Source organism: Panthera onca (genome assembly GCF_046562875.1).
Source record: "Panthera onca isolate mPanOnc1 chromosome E1 unlocalized genomic scaffold, mPanOnc1 haplotype 2 h2.Chr16_ul_3, whole genome shotgun sequence".
NCBI lineage: Eukaryota > Metazoa > Chordata > Mammalia > Carnivora > Felidae > Panthera > Panthera onca.
This window is the reverse complement of record NW_027675817.1, coordinates 840,379-862,413: the sequence shown is the minus strand read 5'-3', so window position 1 is coordinate 862,413 and position 22,035 is coordinate 840,379. Positions and strand designations below refer to the sequence as shown.

Genomic DNA, 22,035 nt, shown 5'->3' with positions numbered 1-22,035 from the left:
AACTTTAAAAATGACCACCTACCCAGTGGTAGTGTAGTTCCTATTAATTTTTTTATGTTTTTATTTTATTTCTGAGAGAGAGAGAGAGAGAGAGAGAGAGAGAGGGAGGAAGGGGCAGAGAGATAGGGAGACACAGAATTCAAAGCAGGCTCCAGGCTCTGAGCTGTCAGCACAGAGCCCGACACGGGGCTCGAACTCACAAATGGTGAGATCATGGTCTGAGCTGAAGTCTGATGCTGAGCCTCCCAGGCACCCCTCCTGTTAAATTTTTTTTTTTTTTTTCAACGTTTATTTATTTTTGGGACAGAGAGAGACAAAGCATGAACGGGGGAAGGGGCAGAGAGAGAGGGAGACACAGAATCGGAAACAGGCTCCAGGCTCCGAGCCATCAGCCCAGAGCCCAACGCGGGGCTCGAACTCACGGACCGCGAGATCGTGACCTGGCTGAAGTCGGACGCTTAACCAACTGCGCCACCCAGGCGCCCCCCTCCTGTTAAATTTTTTAAAGCAATATGTACATATTGTATATTCAGAAATATGCAAGTACTTATATTTTTCCCGTTAGCTGGAAGAACCTGCAAAATAAATGAGATACTGTGATGTAGGTCAAAGTAAGAAGTGGAAACCCAAACAAAAACATATGTTTCTCATTTGATCTTTCTACCTACCTCACATTGTATTATGGCTGTAAATATTTAACCTGTTCTCCCCACAGAATACTTTTAATTTGCTTACAGTTTAAGTATTCATTTTTCATCAGTAACCAAATGCTCAAAATGTATCCTCTCCTCATAATTCTCATGGAAATTTCTCCAAAATAATATCACTTTTCTCAAACAGTTATAAAGCAAAATTGTCTCAATGATGCTAAACATGGCATGTTATTGAAATGTAAAAGGCTTCCACATCTAACTGAATGAATTAAGAAAAGCTTCAAGGAGGTTACATTTTTACTGACTTGGCGGCATATTTGAAGGTTGACAGAAAGACTCATACGGAAAATGTATATAAGTGAGTATGATGCGTTCTGGAAACTATAAGTAGTTTTTTAATTTTGGATTTAGTTTAAATTATTCTATTTGTGTCTAGTAAGTGTCTTGAAACCTTACAAAAATGTGTCAGAAAGTTTGTGGGCAAAGGTTAATCTTAACAGGTCCAGTAACGGGAACTAGATTTAAAAAGGCCTTGTGCATTTTGTGAAGGAATTTAGATTTATCTATTCTCATTTCAATCTCTTCCCTCCATCATGCCCTTCATCAAACACAATATATCCTAAGCTGAATTCATCTTTGCACTAAAGCCTCCTCCTATATTCCCCAGCTTATTAAAATGCATCACTTGGGTGCCTGGATGACTCGGTTAAGTGACCGACTCTTGATCTTGGCTCAGGTCATGATCTAGTGGTTCGTAAGTTTGAGCCCCACATCAGCTCTGCGCTGAGAGGATGGAGCCTGCTTGGGATTCTCTCTTTCCTTCTCTTTCTGCCCCTAGCCAGCTCACACTCTTTCTCTCAAAAATAAATCAATACACTTAAAAAAAAAAAAAAAAAAGACATCACCATGAAATGTCTCCCAAACCAGAAGTCTGTTAATCATTCTCAATTCCTCTCTCTTTTCCTTCCCTAACTTAACCAAACAATGAAGAATTTCTGCCTCCTAGAACTCATATCTGTTCCCTTCTTCCCATCCCTGGAGCCAATGCCTTACATCAACACTCATTACTTTTAACCCGAATTCTTGCATGCCTTCTAAAATGTGTCCTTGCTTCCAATCTTGCCCCCCTCTGCTCTTTCTTAACACTGCTATCATAATGCCCATTACAAAGTGCAAAATTAGTCAGGTCACTTTTCAAATTTGACTTCTTCAATGACTCCCTAGAGTCTTCAAGATAAAATTCAAACTCTGTTGCTCAGAGAACAACAAAGATAAAAACAAAGCCCTTCTGGATCTGCTCTTGACTATATGGCCACTTCATTTCTTTCTTTTCCCACTCCTTCCACCACTATGCACCATCAAGTTGATAGTCAAACATCAACCTGAACTGTAAAGCTTGTTAAACACACACACACACACACACGCACGCACGCACGCACGCACGCACACATACACCTTGGCCATGATTCAGATATTCTGGGTTTTTAACAAATTCCTAGGTAGTTCTGATGTAAATCAGTCTGAGATCCAATGCTGTAAGTCCTACTGGACTACTTAGAGTTCCTTGGCTTCTCCATGAGCTTTGTTCTTCTGTACTTTGTACATACTGAACATTCCTTCCTAACTCCTTTCAGCCCCTTTCCCTGCACCTGCAATTCTTGGCTAGTTCCTACTCATATTTCAAAACTCAACTCCAACAGCATCTCCTCCAAACAGCCTCTCTGACTACCTTATCCAACCCTGTGTGGGTTAGGTACCTATTGTATACGTTCCCATAACACTCTGTTTACCTCTGTCGTGGTATTTAACAATTGGAATTCGCGTTGTTTGTCATCTTGACAGACTGTAAGCTCTTTTATCTTTATATACTTAGTGTCTAGCAAGCAACAGTGCTTAATAAACTTTCATTGAATGAATGAAATAGCTCACCTCTGAACTCTCATACAACTCACTATCATCACTTGTGGAGGAAAAAACTCAGTCCTCCTCCTGTGTTTCTTCTTTACTCTCACTCTACGGCCACACTTACAGCACTCTGACACTAGATATGTGGGGGGTTTTCTCCCACCAAGCAATTCTCTGCAACACCAACTGAGTGTCATACAATTTAACGCAATTCTGACACTATCTACCTGGAGATGGCATCAGGTCTCACAGGTTAAGGGTTCAGTCCCATGAGACTGCTCCCCCTCCACTGCAGATGCCAATCACAAGTAGTAGGTCCCCAGGTTACCTACAACTTCTGTCCAACTTGGCTACAAATTGGAGGTTCCCATGACTTTCTCTCCCTTGGACTCAATTATTTCCTAAAATAGTTCACAGAACTCAGGGAAATACTTAACATTCATCAGTTTATTAAAGGATATGATAAAATATACAAATGAACAGCCAGATGAAGAGATACATAGGGTCTGGGAGGTCTGGGAGCATCCCAAGCACGGCAGCTCTGTCCCTGTGGAGTTGGGTCAGTTATCTTTCTGGTATGTAGATGTGTTCACCAACGTGGAAACTCCCCAAACCCCATACTATTAGGATTTTATGGAGACCTCCTCACATAGGCATAATCAATGATTCACTCCATTTCCAGACCCTCTCCGTTTTCTGAAGAATGCGGGTGGGGGATAGAGCTGAAAATTCCAAAGTTCCAATCATGGCTTATCCTTATGGTGACAAGTCCCCACCTAGAAACCAGAAGCCTTCCCAGAATCACCTATTAGAACAACAGATGCCCCTAGAGTTCTCATCACTTAGGGATTTGCCAGTGTTTTAGGAGCTCCGTGCCAGGAATGGGGTTGAAGGGCAAATATATATTTCTTATTATAAATCACAACACATCACATCACTATGTCCCTGGCTATTACTCAAGTACTGCCATATACCATTGTAAATTCACTAAACTTTTATCTCTTATATTGTTATATACCCTTTTGTTGTTTACAGCTTGCCTCACCAACTAGACTGAAAGCTTCCTATGAATATTTTATATTTACTCGATTATCTGACACATTACATGACCCCTTACATATCAAAGACACTCAGGATCAGGTCTGTCCCATAGTCATACAGGCCAGGCACTGCCTAACGCTGAAGGGTGCTGTTTACAAGCACCCATAAGTTGTGCTGTACAGCGGCTCCAGTCAATATGATTAATGAAACAATGCTTAAACCCATTTAATAATGGGATAAAGAAAATACTTTTAGGAACTGAATTTAAATGAATAAAAGAACCACATAATAATTGGCAAAATTTGAAAATTATACCTTGTTTTCTCTGAAACCTCTTAGGATTCAATCAGTCTCCTCCCACAAATGTCTCCTGCAGAGGGGAGAAAGTCCTCCCTCAGTCTCTTCCTGGCTCAGAGCAGTTTCCCTTCAGCACAGCTTTCACAGAGAATGACCTTGCCTTCCCTGAAGATGCTAAAAACATACACACAGATACACTCTGATGGAATCAACACAGGATACTTCATGGGTCATAAAAAATCTTATTAATCTTATTCAAAGATTTTTCTGTCAAGATAAATCTATGATCTCAGTAGACACGCTCTCTTAGAGTACTTTTTCCATTAGGATAATAAAGAAAAAAATTATTGGGGAGTGATGAATGGAGGATAGGGAAGGGGAATGGAAAATTTGCTATCACTTTATTTGGAAAGTCAACGTAGTTATATATACCATCAACATCAAGCGTTTTCACTAACATCTGGTGTTCTTCAGGCTTTACAGAAACACTGAGGTCATCAAAAGCATCTTTCAAGTCACCAATCTGAATTCTGTTGCAGTTCATCAAGTTGACAGTTTGGAGGGCAGTACATAAACCTGAAAACACAGGGGGATTCTATAGGTCATATATTTCAATTAATATTATCATTATGATTCCAAAATTAATAAGCCAAACATCCCTTTATTCCAAGCATATTTCCCTGAGATGTTCAGTTATTTTTGTCTCAAACTAAAAAAACTAAGATGACTCAGTTTTGTTTTTGTTTTTTAACTTAACTGCCTTACCAATGAGTTACACAAATCATCATACACTCAAGGTATCAGCTTCTCAAAAGTTAAAATAGGCCATTGCATCTTTTAGGGAAATGTTTCATTGTATATGCATGAGACAGAATTTGGGGCTTACTTCTGTCTATATGAAATAGCCCAAATTTCAGAGTATAAAAATATTAGTCCTGAATTTTCTTCTGCTTATTTTGCTACTGCTTTCATTTTTTGCATATTCTTCATAACTTTCACTCTATTATTAGAAGTCCGCCAAGGAGTGTGGGAGTATTAAGGTGCCCCATTCCCAGCTCTTATCTAAAACCTCTAGGGATTTTCCCTTCTAAATGGGGTCCTTAGGATTAGAGCCAAGCCTCTGTCTGCCTTTTCAATGACTCCCACAAATCATGGTACACTCAAGGTCACTGTTTGGATTATAATCTCTAGTTTATCTAAGAGAATATTTAAAAGGAGGCAAAGTACTGGTACTCAAAAGAATTGCAGGAAAGAGTTGTACTATTTAGTAAGACATTATTAGATAAGACATTTTCCAACAAATCCTAATTCATGAGTGCCTTATTTCTCCAATAAATCCCAGCAGGGTTTTTTTGTAGACATTACAAACTGATTCTAAAATCCACATGGCAGTGTAAAAGTCCTAGAATAGTCAAAACAACTTTTTTTTTTACATTTTTTTAATGTTTATTTTTGAGAGAGAGAGAGCGCGAGAGAGCGAGCGAGCAAGCAGGGGAGGGGCAGGGAGAGAGGGAGACACAGAATCCGAAGCAGGCTCCAGGCTCTGAGCTGTCAGCACAGAGCCTGACATGGGGCTCAAACCCACGAACCATGAGATCATGACCTGAGCTGAAGTCGGACGTTCAACTGACTGAACCACCCAGGTGCCCCAGTCAAAACAACTTTTTAAAAGTAGAACAAAGTTAGAGGGCCAATACTACCTGAATGGTTTCAATGTTTATTGCAAAGCAACAGCAGTCAGACAATGTGGTTTGTGTAAAAACTGACAAAGAGGGGCGCCTGGGTGGCGCAGTCGGTTAAGCGTCCGACTTCAGCCAGGTCACGATCTCACGGTCCGTGAGTTCCAGCCCCGCGTCAGGCTCTGGGCTGATGGCTCGGAGCCTGGAGCCTGTTTCCGATTCTGTGTCTCCCTCTCTCTCTGCCCCTCCCCCATTCATGCTCTGTCTCTCTCTGTCCCAAAAATAAATAAAAAACGTTGAAAAAAAAAAAAAAAACTGACAAAGATTAATAGAACAGAAGAGAGAATCCAGGAAATAAATATATATGTATATTTATATGATTTGTTACAAAACTACAAAGGAATTTCCGTATAGAAAGTATAGAGAAAATACAATCTTTTCAACAGTGGTGCTGGAACAAATGAAGGTCCATATGCAAAAACAAAACAAAACAAAAAGGAACTCTGATCCATACTTTATTCCACATATAAAGATTAACTCAAAATAGATCACAGAGCTAAAATACAAAACCAGAGGTGCCAGGGTGGCTCAGTAAGTTAAGCATCCGACTTCAGCTCAGGTCATGATCTCCCCGTGAGTTTGAGCCCGCCTCAGGCTCTGTGCTGATAGCTCAGAGCCTGGAGTCTTGCTTTGGATTCTGTCGCCCTCTCTCTCTGCCCCTCCCCCACTTGTGCTTTCTCTCTCTCTCTCTCTCTCTCTCTCTCTCTCTCTCTCAAAAATAAATAAAAATATTAAAAAAATATTTTTTAATGCAAAACCAAAACCCATAATACTTTTAGAAGAAAATATAATAAAACATTTGTAACCTTGGGTGAGGCAAAGATTTCATACATGTGACACCAAAAGCACAATATATAAAAGAAAAAAAAAACTAATTAACTGGACTTCATCAAAATTAAAACTAATGCTCTTGACACTTAAGAAAATGAAGACACTCAGAGAAAAATGTGCTCAGTAGAAGACTCGGAGAAAATATTTGCTAAGTATATATCTCATAAAGGACATGTATCCAGAATACAAACAGAAATACAAAAAAACCCATCCAACTTTATTTTTTTTTATTTTTTTTTAACGTTTATTTATTTTTGAGACAGAGAGAGACAGAGCATGAACAGGGAAGGGTCAGAGAGAGAGAGGGAGACACAGAATCCGAAACAGGCTCCAGGTTCTGAGCTGTCAGCACAGAGCCTGACGCAGGGCTTGAACTCACGAACCGTGAGATCATGACCTGAGCCGAGTCGGACGCTTAACCGACTGAGCCACCCAAGCGCCCCAAAACCCATCCAACTTTTTAATTTTTTTTTAACGTTTATTTATTTTTGAGACAGAGAGAGACAGAGCATGAACGGGGGAGGGGCAGAGAGAGAGGGAGACACAGAACTGGAAGCAGGCTCCAGGCTCCGAGCCATCAGCCCAGAGCCCAACGCAGGGCTCGAACTCACGGACCGTGAGATCATGACCTGAGCTGAAGTCAGACGCTTAATTGACTGAGCCACCCAGGCGCCCCCCCATCCAACATTAAAAAAGATCTGTACAGACACTTTATAAAGATACACAGATGACAAATAAGCACATGAGAAGATGCTCAACATCATTAATCAGTGAGGAAACACAAATTAAAACCACAATGAGATACTACTACACACTTATTAGAATGATTAAAATTAAAAAGACTGACTCCACCAAGCACTCCCAAGGATATGGAGGAATTGGACCTCTTCATACACTGCTGGTGGAAATGTAAAATGGTGTGGCCACTCTGGAAACCAGTTGGCAGTTTCTTAAAAAGTGAAACATACACCTACCATGTGAACCAGCCAATCTTTGGTAACTACTCAAGAGAAAGGAAAGCATATATTCATACGATGAATATTGTTGTACACAACTGTTCATAACAGCTTTATTTATAAGAGCCCCAAACTGGAAATAGCCTAACGAGCCGCACCAGGTAAGTAGACAAACTTCAGTGTATCAGCAAAATGGAGTGCTATGCCAGTAATAAATGACAATGAACTGCTGATACATCCTACGTGGATGAATCTCAAAATAATTATGCTGAATGAAAGCATCTAGCAAAAAAGAATATACCCATTTTATAAAAGTCTGGTAAATGCCAATGGATCTATACTGGCAAAAAGCAGATCAGTCGTTGCCTACGGATGAGGAAGAGGATGGGAAAAAGGCAGGAGAGATTACAAAGGAGCATGAGGCAGTTTTGCAGGTCAGGGATGTGTTCATTACCTTGATTGTGATGACAGATTTATAGGTGTGTGCATATGTCAAACTGTGTACTTTTAATTATAAAAATATACAGCTTTTGAATATCATTTATAGCTCACAATACTGTTTAATAATAACAAAAGGCAATGGGAAATATGACCCACCTTCAAATTCAGGAGCTGGCTTATTTGTGTTCAAAGCCTCCAAAATTTGTTTGAGACTTACTTCACTATTTTCTAAAAAGTAAAGTATAAGGATTATAAAATGGCAAGGTGTCAATATTAATAATCATCATTAAAATAACCATGACAGGGAATGGTGTGTGTGTGTGGGGGGGGGTGGGGGGGGGGAGGGGACAAATTTTGTTAATGTCTGAAAATTAGCCAGATAAAAACTAATCAATTTAAAATAATTTTACCACGAATCTATTCCCTTAAAACAAGAAAAAATTCTAACGGTATTATTTGTCTTAATTAAATATTGATGTATACATTTTACAAATGTGATGCCAGACAGAGGGTGACTCTTAAAAATATTTCCAAGAGTAAAAAAATATTAATTTTAATTTGTTCTCAGTATGCCTACATTCTCATTATGTTTCTAAGACCTAGTTTATCTAAAACATACATATATAAAACATATCCCAAGCACACAGTAAAACTAGGACTTCAACAGAGATTGTTCTTTTAAAAAGGACTCACCATCAATAGATGCTTGACCCAGAATTTCCTGGAACGTCTTGTTGCTTAATAGAATTCTAGCCTTCCGGAGTTGGGACCTCAGCTCATTTATAGGCATCTTATCATTTCTGATCTTATCAAGAGTTGTAATCTCTTTAAATAAATCTGTAAACATGTCAAGAATAGAGAAGTGATGAGGAAGTTGAGGCAAAGCCCTTTTTTAGACTTAACACCCTAACCTGCACAGAGTAGATGCATTACAAAAGGAATTCTGAGTTAGAGGGCTTTCAAAACATGTCAGTGGGCTCTGTTTTCAGAAGTCACTTAAACAATAAGCAAAATTTAACATACCCCTAGCCAGCTAAAAGTTGAGTTTCTGCAACATTTTGTAGAAGTTTGCTTTTATTTATTAACTATTTCTCCTCAAAGGTTTTTCTACTACATGCTCCAGTCTTTCATAGACTGTAAAGCATTTCAAGAACAGCTTGATAATAAATAGCTTAGAATGAAGTCAAATATCAAAAATAGAACCCAGCTAGTTGGCAAAAGGAAAACTGAAAAATATAAATCTGTTATACTCTGAAAAACAGTCACACCCTCTCCTAGGCATTAGAAAGCCTCTCTTTCTTGCTAGCCTACCTACTAGTATTACATGCAGTAAATCCTTTTTTTTTTTTTTTTTTGTACTTTTTTTTAACGTTTCACTATAGGTGAGAAAAAGAAGCATATGGAAATTATCGGAGGTGAGAGAAAATTGTATTAGATTCACCAGGGGAGAAAATGTGTACCTTATACTGGAGCATATACTGAGACAAACTATTTTGCTTTAAGAAAGCATATTCTAGGAATGTAATTCTAAATAATTCATTACAGTCAAAGCACAGATTAAATATGATAAGGAATAAGAAAGCAGATTATAACATCTTGATACAGCAAAGAAAACTTAAGGAATTAAAAATACAGGGGAAAACAAACTATATTTTAGAAAAAGAATACCATTGAATGATCTTAGAAATTTACTTTTAATTTTCATTCTTTTACTATACTTACTATTGAATGGTGTTGATGGTTTAGGTGAATTAATGAAAACATCAATTACATCTTTTAAGATCTTTTTACTTTCTGCAAAGTTAAGAAATAAAATGGAATTTAAATAGATTTTAAGCTCATTAAAGCAGGGATCTGGTATTGTTTCAATTTCATTCAGCTTTCAAACTTCTGTGACCATAATGCATGGTAAGAAATACACTTAGATTATGAGCATGTGCGTGTGCACACACACACACACACACACGTACACACACACAAAAAGGGAATGCAAGGAAACACAATCTGGGAATTGCAAGGTACAGTTAGGATTCAGACCTCCCCATCCCCTGCCCCGAGGCAGGTCATAAGACACTCATGTGAGAGATGCCCTTGCTATACCCAGAGGGAGGGTGCATCCTTATCTCTGAAGACTGAGGGTTGGAGGGACACCAAGAGGAATCTGAACGAACAGACCTTACTAAGTTTCCCCTGGTTTACCACCCTCAGCTCATCTCATTTTGTCCTATCACAGTTTTCTACCACTTTCCACACTTCATCAAAGCTAACACCAAAACATTCAGCTTTAACAACTCCTTATGAATATTTCCCTTTCATGTAAAATTTATATTAACTTTGAATGCTTTTCTCTTGTTGATCTGTCTCTTGTTACAGAGCTCCAGCTGGGAACCTAGAAGGGCAGAAGGAAAAGATTGTTTTCCCACTCCTACAGAAGCCTGCTTCAGGGGTCATAGGCTGGTAGCCCACAGACTGAATATAGCTGAGAGTCAGTCATGTCCATTGTCCTAGGGAGTGGTGGGGTTTTCTTTCCATTTGAATTTAACTATCTTCATCTAGGACACATGCTCTCAAGTTACCTTACAGTCCACACCCCTTCCTTTTGTCTTACAGCCAACTCATTTTATTAATTTTGCATTACGTGCCTGGCTACCGCAGGCATTTGAGTTAGCGGACTCTGCAGAGCCTGATTCAAAAGTTACCCTTCTCTATTGAAGTCTATTGTAATTTATCTAAATGGCAAATATTGGAGCTATGGCACTATACCTTTTGAAGTGGCAGGATAATTTGACCCATCTTTCCTATTCGAAGCAGTTAGCTTGGCCTTAAATATTTCCTCACTCCTGAGATTTTTGTAGACTGAGAGTTTTGGTAGGGACTATGTTTGCAAAAACCTAGAATCATTGAAGAAAATATGCCAAATGCCTAAATAGAGAGGAAGAGTTTGTCTGGAGACAGAGACAGAAGGAAAGAGAGGGACAGGGAGGGGTTGAGAGACTAGAGGTTTGATGGGAAAGAGTGAGAATTACCCTGTGGGAGCTTCCCTTCACACAGATGCAGGATTACCACAGGCTCCAACAACAAAGCATCAGTAGAAACACAATGCAAGGAAGTTTTAAAAGCTCTTCCTCTGTCTCCCACATTATGGTGTGACTTTGGAATGGGAGAGGGTGCCAGTAATCAACCACCCTGCCCCCAGGGTCTGATTTAATTTAATTGAAAGAAAAAAATGATTTCAATTTCTGGTATTTAGTAGCCAGATATCTGGATCAGCCCTCCTACTAAAAACAACTAAAAATTCTAAATAAAATTATTGCTATAAAAAAAAAAATCTTGGGGCGCCTGGGTGGCTCAGTCGGTTAAGCGTCCGACTCCAGCTCAGGTCATGATCTCACAGTCCGTGAGTTCGAGCCCCGCGTCGGGCTCTGTGCCGACAGCTTGGAGTCTGGAGCCTGTTTCAGATTCTGTGTCTCCCTCTCTCTTTCTGACCCTCCCCGACTCATGCTCTGTCTCTCTCTGTCTCAAAAATAAATGTTAAAAAAAAAAATTTTAAAAAAATCTTGAATTCATCAATGTGTTGCCAAGAAAGTAAGAAATTCCCAGACCAAACAACTGATGAAAGGCTGTAATCCAGAAACACGGCGACTGTTTTTACCCAAAGAGTGTTTGCCAAAGACAAAACAAAACAAAATTGGATGAATTTTAGTTTGTAGTTTCAAAGGCTCAGACAAAGCCTAAGTTCCTCCCAAAGTGGAGGGGAACGTGGGGTGGTTATCCTCAATTTACAAAAATGTTTCTCTAGATTTCAAGACCCAGAAAAAAATATCAAGAATAAGAAAACGTTCCTCCTTTATAGATAATTTGACTTTTCTCTCTAGCTACCTTTAAGATTTTTCTTTCTCTTTGGTATGTCACAGTTTCATCATGATAACCCTATGTATGGATTTCCTTTCATCCTATGTGGGATTCACTGGAATTCTTGTATTGGTAGGTTTAGGTCTTTCTCATTCTGGAAAATTCTCAGCTATAGTTCTCCAAATATTTTCTCTGCAACCACTCTGTCTCTTCTCTCCTGTGTGGCTATATATCACATCTTTTCATTCTTTCTTTTTCTAGCTTTACTGAGATATAACTGACATGTAACATTATATTAGTTGTAACTAATATATAACGTAATCAGATACACATATATATTTCAAACTGATTGCCACAATAAGTAGACCTCTTCATTCTGCCTTCCTTTTAGCTTCTTCTTCTTCTTTTTTTTAATGTTTATTTATTTGGGGGAGAGAGAGAGAGTAGGAGATGTGCAGAGAGGGAGACAGAGGATCTGAAGAGGGCTCCATGTTTACAGCAGTGAGCCCAATGCAGGGCTCTAACTCACAAACCACAAGATCATGACCTGAGCAGAAATCTGATACTCAATCAACTGAGCCACCCCAGCGCCACTAACCTCTTTCCTATATTCCAACTCTGTCTTTCTATGCTGCATTCTGTATAATTTCTTCAAACTCCTTTGCACTTCATATTTCTCTCTTCACCTATGTTTAATCTGCTAATATTGTTGTCTGCTAATTAATTTTAATTATTATATTTTTAATTTCTTTAAGTCCTGTTTCTTTCTTTTCAAATTTTAGTTTCCCTTACATGTTTTCAAATTTATCTTTTTTTAGAAGAGTACAGAAAGAGTGAAATTAAAAGAATAGAAAATACATATATATCCAAAAATATACTGTATTGCATATTCGCAGGTTGCTCAGAGAGTAAATCTTAAAATTTCTCAACATAAGAAAAAAACCCCTTTTTAACTATGCATGGTGACGTGTTAACTAGATCTATCGTTGTGATCATTTCATTCTCTATGTGAAATATATATACAAAATGTCACAAAATCAATGGTAGAGAAGAAAATGATACAGATGAAAACATAAATTGAGGAAACAATAAACACGATAGAGAGGATCAGAAAGCCAGGAATTAGTTAAGAGTTATTAAAATTGACAAACCGCTAGCATAAATGACCTAAAAAGAAAAAAGATGGGGCGCCTGGGTGGCTCAGTAGTCAAGCGTCTGACTTCGGCTCAGGTCATAATCTCGTGGTCCATGAGTTTGAGCCCCGTGTCAGGCTCTGTGCTGACACCTTAGAGCCTGGAGCCTGCTTCAGACTCTGTGTTCCCTCTCTCTGACCCTCCTCCACTCTCTCTCCCTCAAAAATAAATAAAAACATTTTTAAAAATCTTTAAAAAAGAAGTATCTGATTTTATTTATTTTTTAAAATGTTTGAAACATCTTTTTAAACATTTTTAATGGTTATTTATTTATGTTTGGAGGAAGAGAGAGAGGGAGAGAACAGGGGAAGGGCAGAGAGCAGAGAGAGAGAGAATCCCAGGCAGGCTCCGTCCGTCAGTGCAGAGCACTGTGAGATCGTGATCTCAAACCGTGAGATCATGACCTGAGCCAAAATCATGAGTTGGACGCTTAACTGACTGAGCTACCCAGGCACCCCAAGAAGTATCTGATTTTAAAACCTGGATAAAAACAGTACTTGTTTCTACTAGTCTTCTCCAAATAAAGAAGAGTATCCACACACTTTCCAAAAGGGTTACAACAATTCTCAGTAACCAGTTTATAAACATAGCAGTCCCATAACAATCTTCCTAAACCTATGGTATTAGTATTCTTAAAAAAAAAAAAAAAAAAAAAAATGAGCCAGCATGAACACGTATAGTCTAAACAGGAAAACTGAGAGGTAACTCAAGAACTCACCATCTGTTTCAGAGTTCAGTAACACCTCAGGTTTTTCTTCATTTAAAGGTTTCTCCAGGCCCTCCAACGCAGATAAAAGGTCTGTAACTTCAACTTTCCTATCAAAGACACTATTAACAACGTTACATGCATCTTCTATTCCTAAACAGAGACATGACAAAATACAAAGATATCTAGTTGGTCAGTCTATCCAGAGAAGCACATAACAACTTGATTTGGGTGAGATGTATTCATTTTCTAGAATACCCAGTCTTGAGAGATTTTGCCTCTCTGAAATATTCTCCAAACTGAAAGCTCTACAACATTTATAGGTTTACAATGCTTATATCAGAAAACAAGACACACTGAAATAGTTTACCTTACTAGTTCAACACAGGAAGGTAAACAAAACAACAAAATACCAAAATTATCTCTAAGAAAATAGTGCCATGATGGGGAAACAAAAGGGGGCACTTGGGTGGCTCAGTCAGTTAAGTGTCTGACTTTGGCTCAGGTCTTGATCTCACGGTTTGTGAGCTCGAGCCCCACATCAGGCTCTGTGCTGTCAGCGCAGAGCCAGCTTCAGATCTTCTGGCACTCTCTCTCTCTGCCCCTTCCCTACTCATGCTCGCTCACTCTCTCTCTCTCAAAAATAAATAAACAAACATTTAAAAAAAGGCAGCCCTTTCTGTCTTTATCTAAACATTTGGAAAGAATGACAGTGTTGTTGATGACATGCCAATAATTTGTTGCTTTACTAACTCAAGTGTTATTCATTTATATCTTTTAATCTCCCTTGTATCCAAGTTACAACTGTCTTCTTTATTATGTCCTCCCTATTTTTTCCCCTTCATCATACTTCCTAAAGAGTTCTTTATTAGTCTTTTGAAAGAACCAACTTTTGGTTATATGGATAAGTGCGTGTGTGTGTGTGTGTGTGTGTGTGTGTGTGTGTTCTATTTCACTAACTTCAACTTTCCACTTTGTTAGCTCCTGACTAGCACTTTTCAGGGGGATTGTACTGCTCTTTTGTTGTTTATGCTGCTGGTTAGCTCTGTAAACTGAACGTTTAAGATAAATTGTTCTGGAGGCGCCTGGGTGTCTCAGTCGGTTAAGCGTCCCACTCTTCATTTTGGCCCAGGTCATGATCATGTCAGCTGCGCTGACAGCAAGGAGCCTGCTTGGGATTCTGTCCTTCTCTCTCTCTGCTCTTCCCCCCCGTCATATGCACTCTCTCTCCGAAAATAAATAAACTTAAAAAAAGATAAATTATTTTTGATATTTCTTGTTTTCTAATAAAAGCATTTAATGCTATAAAATATCCTGTAAGATTGTTTTGGTCACACTCTACACGATTTGATACATAGTGCTTTCACTGTCATCATTTCTAAAATCTTTCAGGTTTCTTTTATTCTTCCACCAAGGAATTACTTACAAGGCAATTTGTTTTTCATCTTAAAAGCAACACTTTTCCTTTCTTTCACAAATAATTTTAATGTCACAACATCATGGTCAGACTATGTGGTCTGAATGACTTCTGATTTTCAGAATTCACTGAAATTTTTATTTGTGGCTTAAATACATCATCTATTTTTGTGGATATTCCATAAGTATTTGAAAAGAATGTGTATGTTTTTAGCATACAGAGTACTCTAATCTGTTTCTGAAGTCAACTTTGTTAATATTGTCACTTCAATCTCAATCTCTTTCTCAATTTCTTTCAATCCGTCTATTTCAATCTTATCTATTTAGAATTCAGTGTTTACCTGGAAATAGATATAAATATGGTTGTGTTTTATGGGCATTAGTAGAAATCCAACTTATATAAAGCATTCTTTGTTATACACGTATTCCATTTTTTCCTTTCTTCATGGAACCGTATTATTACTGAGGTCTCTCTCTGGTGCAAATGTAAATCTAGTTTACTGTTATGACGTGTATGTATGGACCATATTTTATTCAACCATTTCCCAAATCATGGACTCATAGATTGTTTTCATTTCTTCCCTCCCATAATGTTGCAGGGAGCATCCCTGTACATGTCTCTACAAGAAACTTCTCTGGGCTATTTATCTGACAATAGAATTATTGGATCATAAGAAATATGCATACTGAATTTGACAAGTACTGCTAGATTGCAATCTGGAATGCTGTACCATTTTACCTACTCACTAGCAATTTGTGAGTATTGCCAACTCTCTTCATACACATATTTAGCTATGTGGGTTTCTCCTCCTGTATACTAAGTCTTATATCCTTACTTATTTTTCCAATTGATTTCTTTCTTTCTACTGTTGATTTGCAGAATTCCCTTATATTTGAGATATTAATTTTTTGTTAGTTATCTTGTAATTATCTTCTTCCAGTCTGTTACATGTTTTAGAGTCCTTCATTTACCAGAAATCCTTAATTTTGATGTGATCAAATCCTTTTTTACCCCATGGTTGTGCTTTTGGGGAGTAACATCTTTAAGAAGGCATCCATAACCACAAGGCACAATAGTTTTTCTTGCATTTTCTTCCAACAGCTTTATAGTTTAATCTTTGAGATCCATTTTAACATTCATTTGATTCTTTGAAGGTTATTTTTGTATATGGTATGACATAGGGATTCTACTTCATTTTCTCTGCATTGTAAGGCAATTTTCTCAAATCAGAAGCTAAATAATACATCTTTTCCCCCACTAACTGATGATGTCATTTCTATCACATTCCGAGTTCCCATTAATAGAAGTCTCTACTGGGTTCCATATTGTGATGCACTGGTCTATTTTCACAGGTCTATATTAAAACAGCATTATGCTATGTACTAACATGTGACAAAGCAAGATCTTTATCTTTTTTTTTCCCAAAAGGGTCTTAGCTATTCATAGATCTATAATCTTCTATAATGAATATAGCATTAATTTGTCAAGGTTCCCACCAAACTTATCCTGAGATAGTGAGTGGAACTGCATTCCAAGTACAGATTATTTAGAGAGAATCCACTTATTTCAATACTTCTTTTAAAACCCCAGTTTTAGGACTACAGTTCTCAATCTCAATGTCTGTGGTCCAAGGCTGTTTTTAGTGTCCCCATGATAGAACTGTGCTGAAATTTCAAAACAAACCGAAAAAAGTTAAGCATTTAGCCAGTGTTTTTCACAAGGAGATAGAGAGCAAATGTAAAAAAATATATATATGAAGAAATAAACAAGAAAGATAAGAATACAGAGGGGAAAAGTCATTAGATGTGATTTAAAAAAGCAAACCTGTTACTTTGATTATAAGATGGATAACCCCATCAGCATTAGTGAGGACAAAAGAAAGAATATAGCAATAAAACACATGACAAGGAAGAAAGAGAGACAACAGAAATTTTTTTAAATAATTCAAGAATATTACAGTATGGAAAATATGCATCTATGTGTGAAAACCTAGAGTTTACAACATGAACTGAGTTTAAATGAGAAAATGCATAAAAGGGGGGTTTGGTAGAGTATATATAAAGTCTATATACACACATACCTATACATACACCAACCCCCAAAAATGAAGTTTCTGTTCATATGCATTTTGAATTTCATACTTACTGTGGCACTCGATAAATTCATCACTGTTGTTCAATTCTCTGATGAAATCCTTAAAACTCACCACTTCATCTTTTTTTAAAAAAGAAAAAAAGAAAGAATTTAGGTATTATTGTAAAAAGGACCATTTGATGTTATAACACCAGAGCTATAAACACAAAAATAATGGAGAGGACTGGTAATCCTATTGTGACACATGTGATATGCAGAATAGACCTAAAATAAAGCTGTCAGAGATGCACTTTGAACATCAATTCCTCTGATAAAAACCCGTAAATTGATAGACAAGAAACAACTTTTAATTTCTCTTTTAAAAGATATATGGCAGTATATTTCCTTTGGCATTTAGAGTGAAACTTCTGAAATATGCAAAATTTGTTATTTTAAATTGAAATAATTACTCACCGTTAGGATTAGTGTTATCCAAAGTCTCCTTTATTTTATCATCTGTTAGATAGATTCCAATGGCATTTAAATTTTGCTGAAGTACAGGAATGTCTTTAAGTTCATTTTTGTAAATGTTGATGTTGTAAAATTGATTTTTATTTCCTGGGAAGAGATAATCACCTTCAGTTAGAAAGGAATTTTCATGTTTCTCCTTTATATTTTAATTTTTTTTAATGTTTATTTATTTTTGACAGAGAGAGAGAGAAAGACAGAGCATGAGCTGGAGAGGGGCAGAGACAGAGGGAGACACAGAATCTGAAGCAGGCTCCAGGCTCTGAGCTGTCAGCACAGAGCCTGACACGGGGCTCGAACTCACAGACCGCGAGATCATGACCTGAGTTGAAGTCAGACGCTCAACCGACTGAGCCACCCAGACACCCGTCTCCTTTATATTTAAAAAAAAGTGGGGAAAAAAATCTCCCAAGATATAAAATTATACTTAAGAGAAAAGGCAGTATTTGTATTTATTTATGTACCTACAATAATTTAAAATAGGTGACAATAGGTACACAGAAATGTATAAATATAAGTAAGGAAACTGGGGGAAAGAAACAGAAGAGCAGCAAAAATAAGACAAAAGAGAGCAACAGACAAAGTACATTTCATAAGGTCATATACATTAAATTTTGCAACAATATCAAATGTGCATGCATCTAACAAGAGCCTTCCAAATATAGCAAAAACTTGCAGAATTAAAGGGAGGAATGCATGAACCCATAATCAGAACTGCAGATTTGAAAATCTTGCACTTAGTAATTAATAGAACAACTAGAATAAACATCAGGAAGAATTAAGGGCGCCTGGGTGGCTCAGTCAGTTAAGTGTCTGACTTTGGCTTAGGTCACGATCTCACAGTTCATGAGTTAGAGCCCTGTGTTGGGCTCTGTGCTGACAGCTCAGAGCCTGGAGCCTGCTTTGGATTCTGTGTTTCCCTCTCTCTCTGCCCTTCCCCTGCTCGTTCTCTCTCTCTCTCTCTCTCTATCTCTCTCTCTCTCTCTCTCTCTCTCCCTCCCTCCCTCCCTCTCTCTCTCAAAAATAAATATTAAAACAAAAAAAATTTTAATGTTTAAAAAGAATCAGAAATTAGAATATCCAACAAAACTAGCAAACAATCTAACCAAATGATATTTATAGAACACTACCCAACAACTACAGAATATACATTCTTTCAAGTGCACATGGAATATTCACCTAGGTAGACCACATGCTAGTCTTTGAACCAAATCTTAATGAATTTAAAAGAATTTAAATTGTACGAAATAAATTCTCTGACCAAGGTGTATTACATTAGAAATCAGTAACAAGATCCCTAGCACATGTCCAAATATTTGGAAATTAAATAATATAGTTCTTTAATTTTTTTAATGTTGATTTATTTTTGAGAGACAGAGAGAGGCAGAGCGTGGGTGGGAGAGGGGCAGACAGAGAGGGAGACACAGAATCCGAAGCAGCTCCAGGCTCTGAGCTGTCAGCACAGAGCCCGACACGAGGCTCCGACCCAGGAACCATGAGATCATGACCTGAGCCGAAGTTGGACACTTAACCAACTGAGCCACCCAGGTGCCCCTAAATAGTACATTTCTAAATAACTCATGTTTCAAATGAGATATCACAAGGTAAATTAGAAAATATTTTAGGGCGCCTGGGTGGCGCAGTCGGTTAAGCGTCCGACTTCAGCCAGGTCACGATCTCGCGGTCCGTGAGTTCGAGCCCCGCGTCAGGCTCTGGGCTGATGGCTCGGAGCCTGGAGCCTGTTTCCGATTCTGTGTCTCCCTCTCTCTCTGCCCCTCCCCCGTTCATGCTCTGTCTCTCTCTGTCCCAAAAATAAATAAAAAACGTTGAAAAAAAAAAATTTAAAAAAAAAAGAAAATATTTTAAATAAGTGATTATCAAATCACAACATATAAAATTTTGTGAGATGCTGTGAAAGTGCTCAGAGGGAAATTTGTAGTTTTAAATGCTGGAAAGGTATAAAATCAGTAGTACAAAAAGTAGTGGTATGAAATTCTTTTTTCTTAATGTTTATTTTTGAAAGAGAGAGAGCGCGCCTGCGAGCATGAGTAGGGGAGGGGCAGAGAGAGATGGAGACACAGAATCCAAGGCAGACTCCAGGCTGGCACGGGGCTTGAACTCACGAGCCGTGAGATCATGACCTGAGCCAAAGTCGGACGCCTAACCGACTAAGTCATGCAGGCACCCCTGAAACTCCTTTTTAAAAAATTCTTTTTTAGAGTTGTATAATACTCTACTGTACATAGAAACTAAAGTTTATTCAACTAACCTCCAATGTTTACACATTAAGTATTTTCATTCTTTTGCCATCTCAAATAATTCTGTAATGAATAATCTTATGTATCTATATTTTCACATTGTTGGAAGGTATCTTCAGGGAAAATTCCTAGAAGCAGGATTGCTGGGTCCAAAGGTAAAGGCATATGTAGTTTTGTTAGACATTGCCAAATTCCCTCCATTAGACTGGTAGCATGTTAAACGCCCACCAGCTATAGGTAAACGTCTTTTTCTCTACAACCTAACAGTTGTGAAGGTTTTCAATTTTTGCCAATCTAATGGGTGAGAAATTGTATGTCCATTTCAATTTGCATATTTCTTATTATGAGTAAAATCAAACATCTCTTAATATGTTCATAAGCCATTTAAGATCTTTTTTATGATTTATATATCCATGACTTTTGCCCATTTTTCTATTTTTCTTCTGTGATATACATTATAGTTTCTACCATATTGTTATTTGTTCTTTGACTTTACCTATGATATTGTATTAATAGATAAAATTGTTTTTTTTTTAAATTTTTTCCAAGATGGATGTCAGAGAGCTTACTGCCTATGTTTTTTCCTAGATTTTTTTTAAACGTTAAAAAAATTTTTTTAACATTTTTCATTTGTTTTTGTGAGACAGAGAGAGAGAGAGAGAGAGAGAGAGCGAGCATGAGCCGGGGAGGGGAGGAGAGAGAGGGAGACACAGAATCCGAAGCAGGCTCCAGGCTCCGAGCTGTCAGCACAGAGCCCGACGCCCACAGACCGCGAGATCATGACCTGAGCCAAGCCAGACACTTACCTGAGTCACCCAGGCGCTCCTCTTCCAGGAGTTTTATGGTTTCAGGTCTTACAAGAGCAAGTATTTAATCATAGTCTAAGATAGGAATCCAGTTTCATTCTTTTGCATGTGGTTGTCTAGTTTTCCCAACACCACTTATTGAAGAATCTGTCCTTTCCCCACTATATATTCTTGCCTCGTTTGTCATAAATGAATTGACCGTATATGCAAGGGTTTATTTCTGAGCTCTCTGTTCTGTTCCACTGATGTCTGTTTTTATGCCAATACCATAGAGTTTTGATTACTATACTTTTGTAATAAAGTTTGGAATCAGAAAGTATGATGGCTCCAGCTTTGTTCTTTCTCAAGATTGCTTTGGCTATCAGGGTTTTCTATGGCTCCATACAAATTTTAGGATTGTTTGTTCTAGGTGTGAAAAATGCCATTGGAATTTTGATAGGGATTGCATTGAGCCCGTATATCGCTTTGGGTAGTATGGACATTTTAACATTATTAATTCTTTGACTCCACAAGCATGGAATATCTTTCCATTCATTTGCATCATCTTCAATTTCTTTCTTCAATGTCTTATAGTTTTCAGTGTACAGGTCTTTCACCTCCTTGGTTAAATTTATTCTTAGGTATTTTATTCTTTTCAATGCAATTGTAATGGGATAGTTTTCTTAATTTCTTTCTGATAGTTTATTAGCAAATAGAAATGCAACTGGTTTTTCTATTTGATTTCATATGGTGCAACTTTACTGAATTTGTTTATTAGTTCTAACAGTTTTTTTTTAATAGGGCCTTTAGGGTTTTCTACATATAATATTGTGTTATCTGCAAATAGTAACAGTTTTATTTCTTTCTTTCCAATTTGGATGACTTTGTTTCCTTTTCTTGCCTAATTGTTCTCGGTAGGACTTCCAATACTATGAACACAAGTTGAGTAAAAGTAGTGAGAAAAATTACGGCATAGGGAATATAGTCAATAACACTGTAATAACATTTTATTGTGACAGATGATAACTACACTTATCATGGTGAGACGTGAGCAATACATAGAATTATTGAATCACTATGTTGTATGCCTGAAACTAATATAACATTTTATGTAAACTATATTTTAGTAAACAAAACAAAACAAAAAAACTGGCAAGAATAGGCATCCTTGTCTTGTTCCTGATCTTAGAAGAAAAGCTTTCAGTTTTTCCCCATTGAGCATATATGTGGCCTTTCGTATATGGCCTTCATTAAGCTGAGGTATGTTTCTTCTGTACACACTTTGTTGAGAGGTTTTTTTTAATCATAAATGGATGTTATCTATCATAAATTGATGTTTGGCAGTTTCTATCAATTTAAA

At 37.6% G+C, this 22,035-nt stretch overlaps 1 long non-coding RNA gene across 1 annotated transcript; it reads right to left on the bottom strand.

Moving 5' to 3' along the window:
* Nucleotides 1-13,713: 13,713 nt before the first annotated feature.
* On the bottom strand, nt 13,714-17,719 carry LOC145715143 (uncharacterized). The gene is made up of 3 exons (XR_014137159.1): nt 17,579-17,719; nt 17,177-17,245; nt 13,714-13,767 (listed from the first exon to the last, which is right to left on the bottom strand). It is a non-coding gene; the product is annotated as an uncharacterized LOC145715143 (long non-coding RNA).
* Between the last annotated feature and the right edge of the window lie 4,316 nt (nt 17,720-22,035).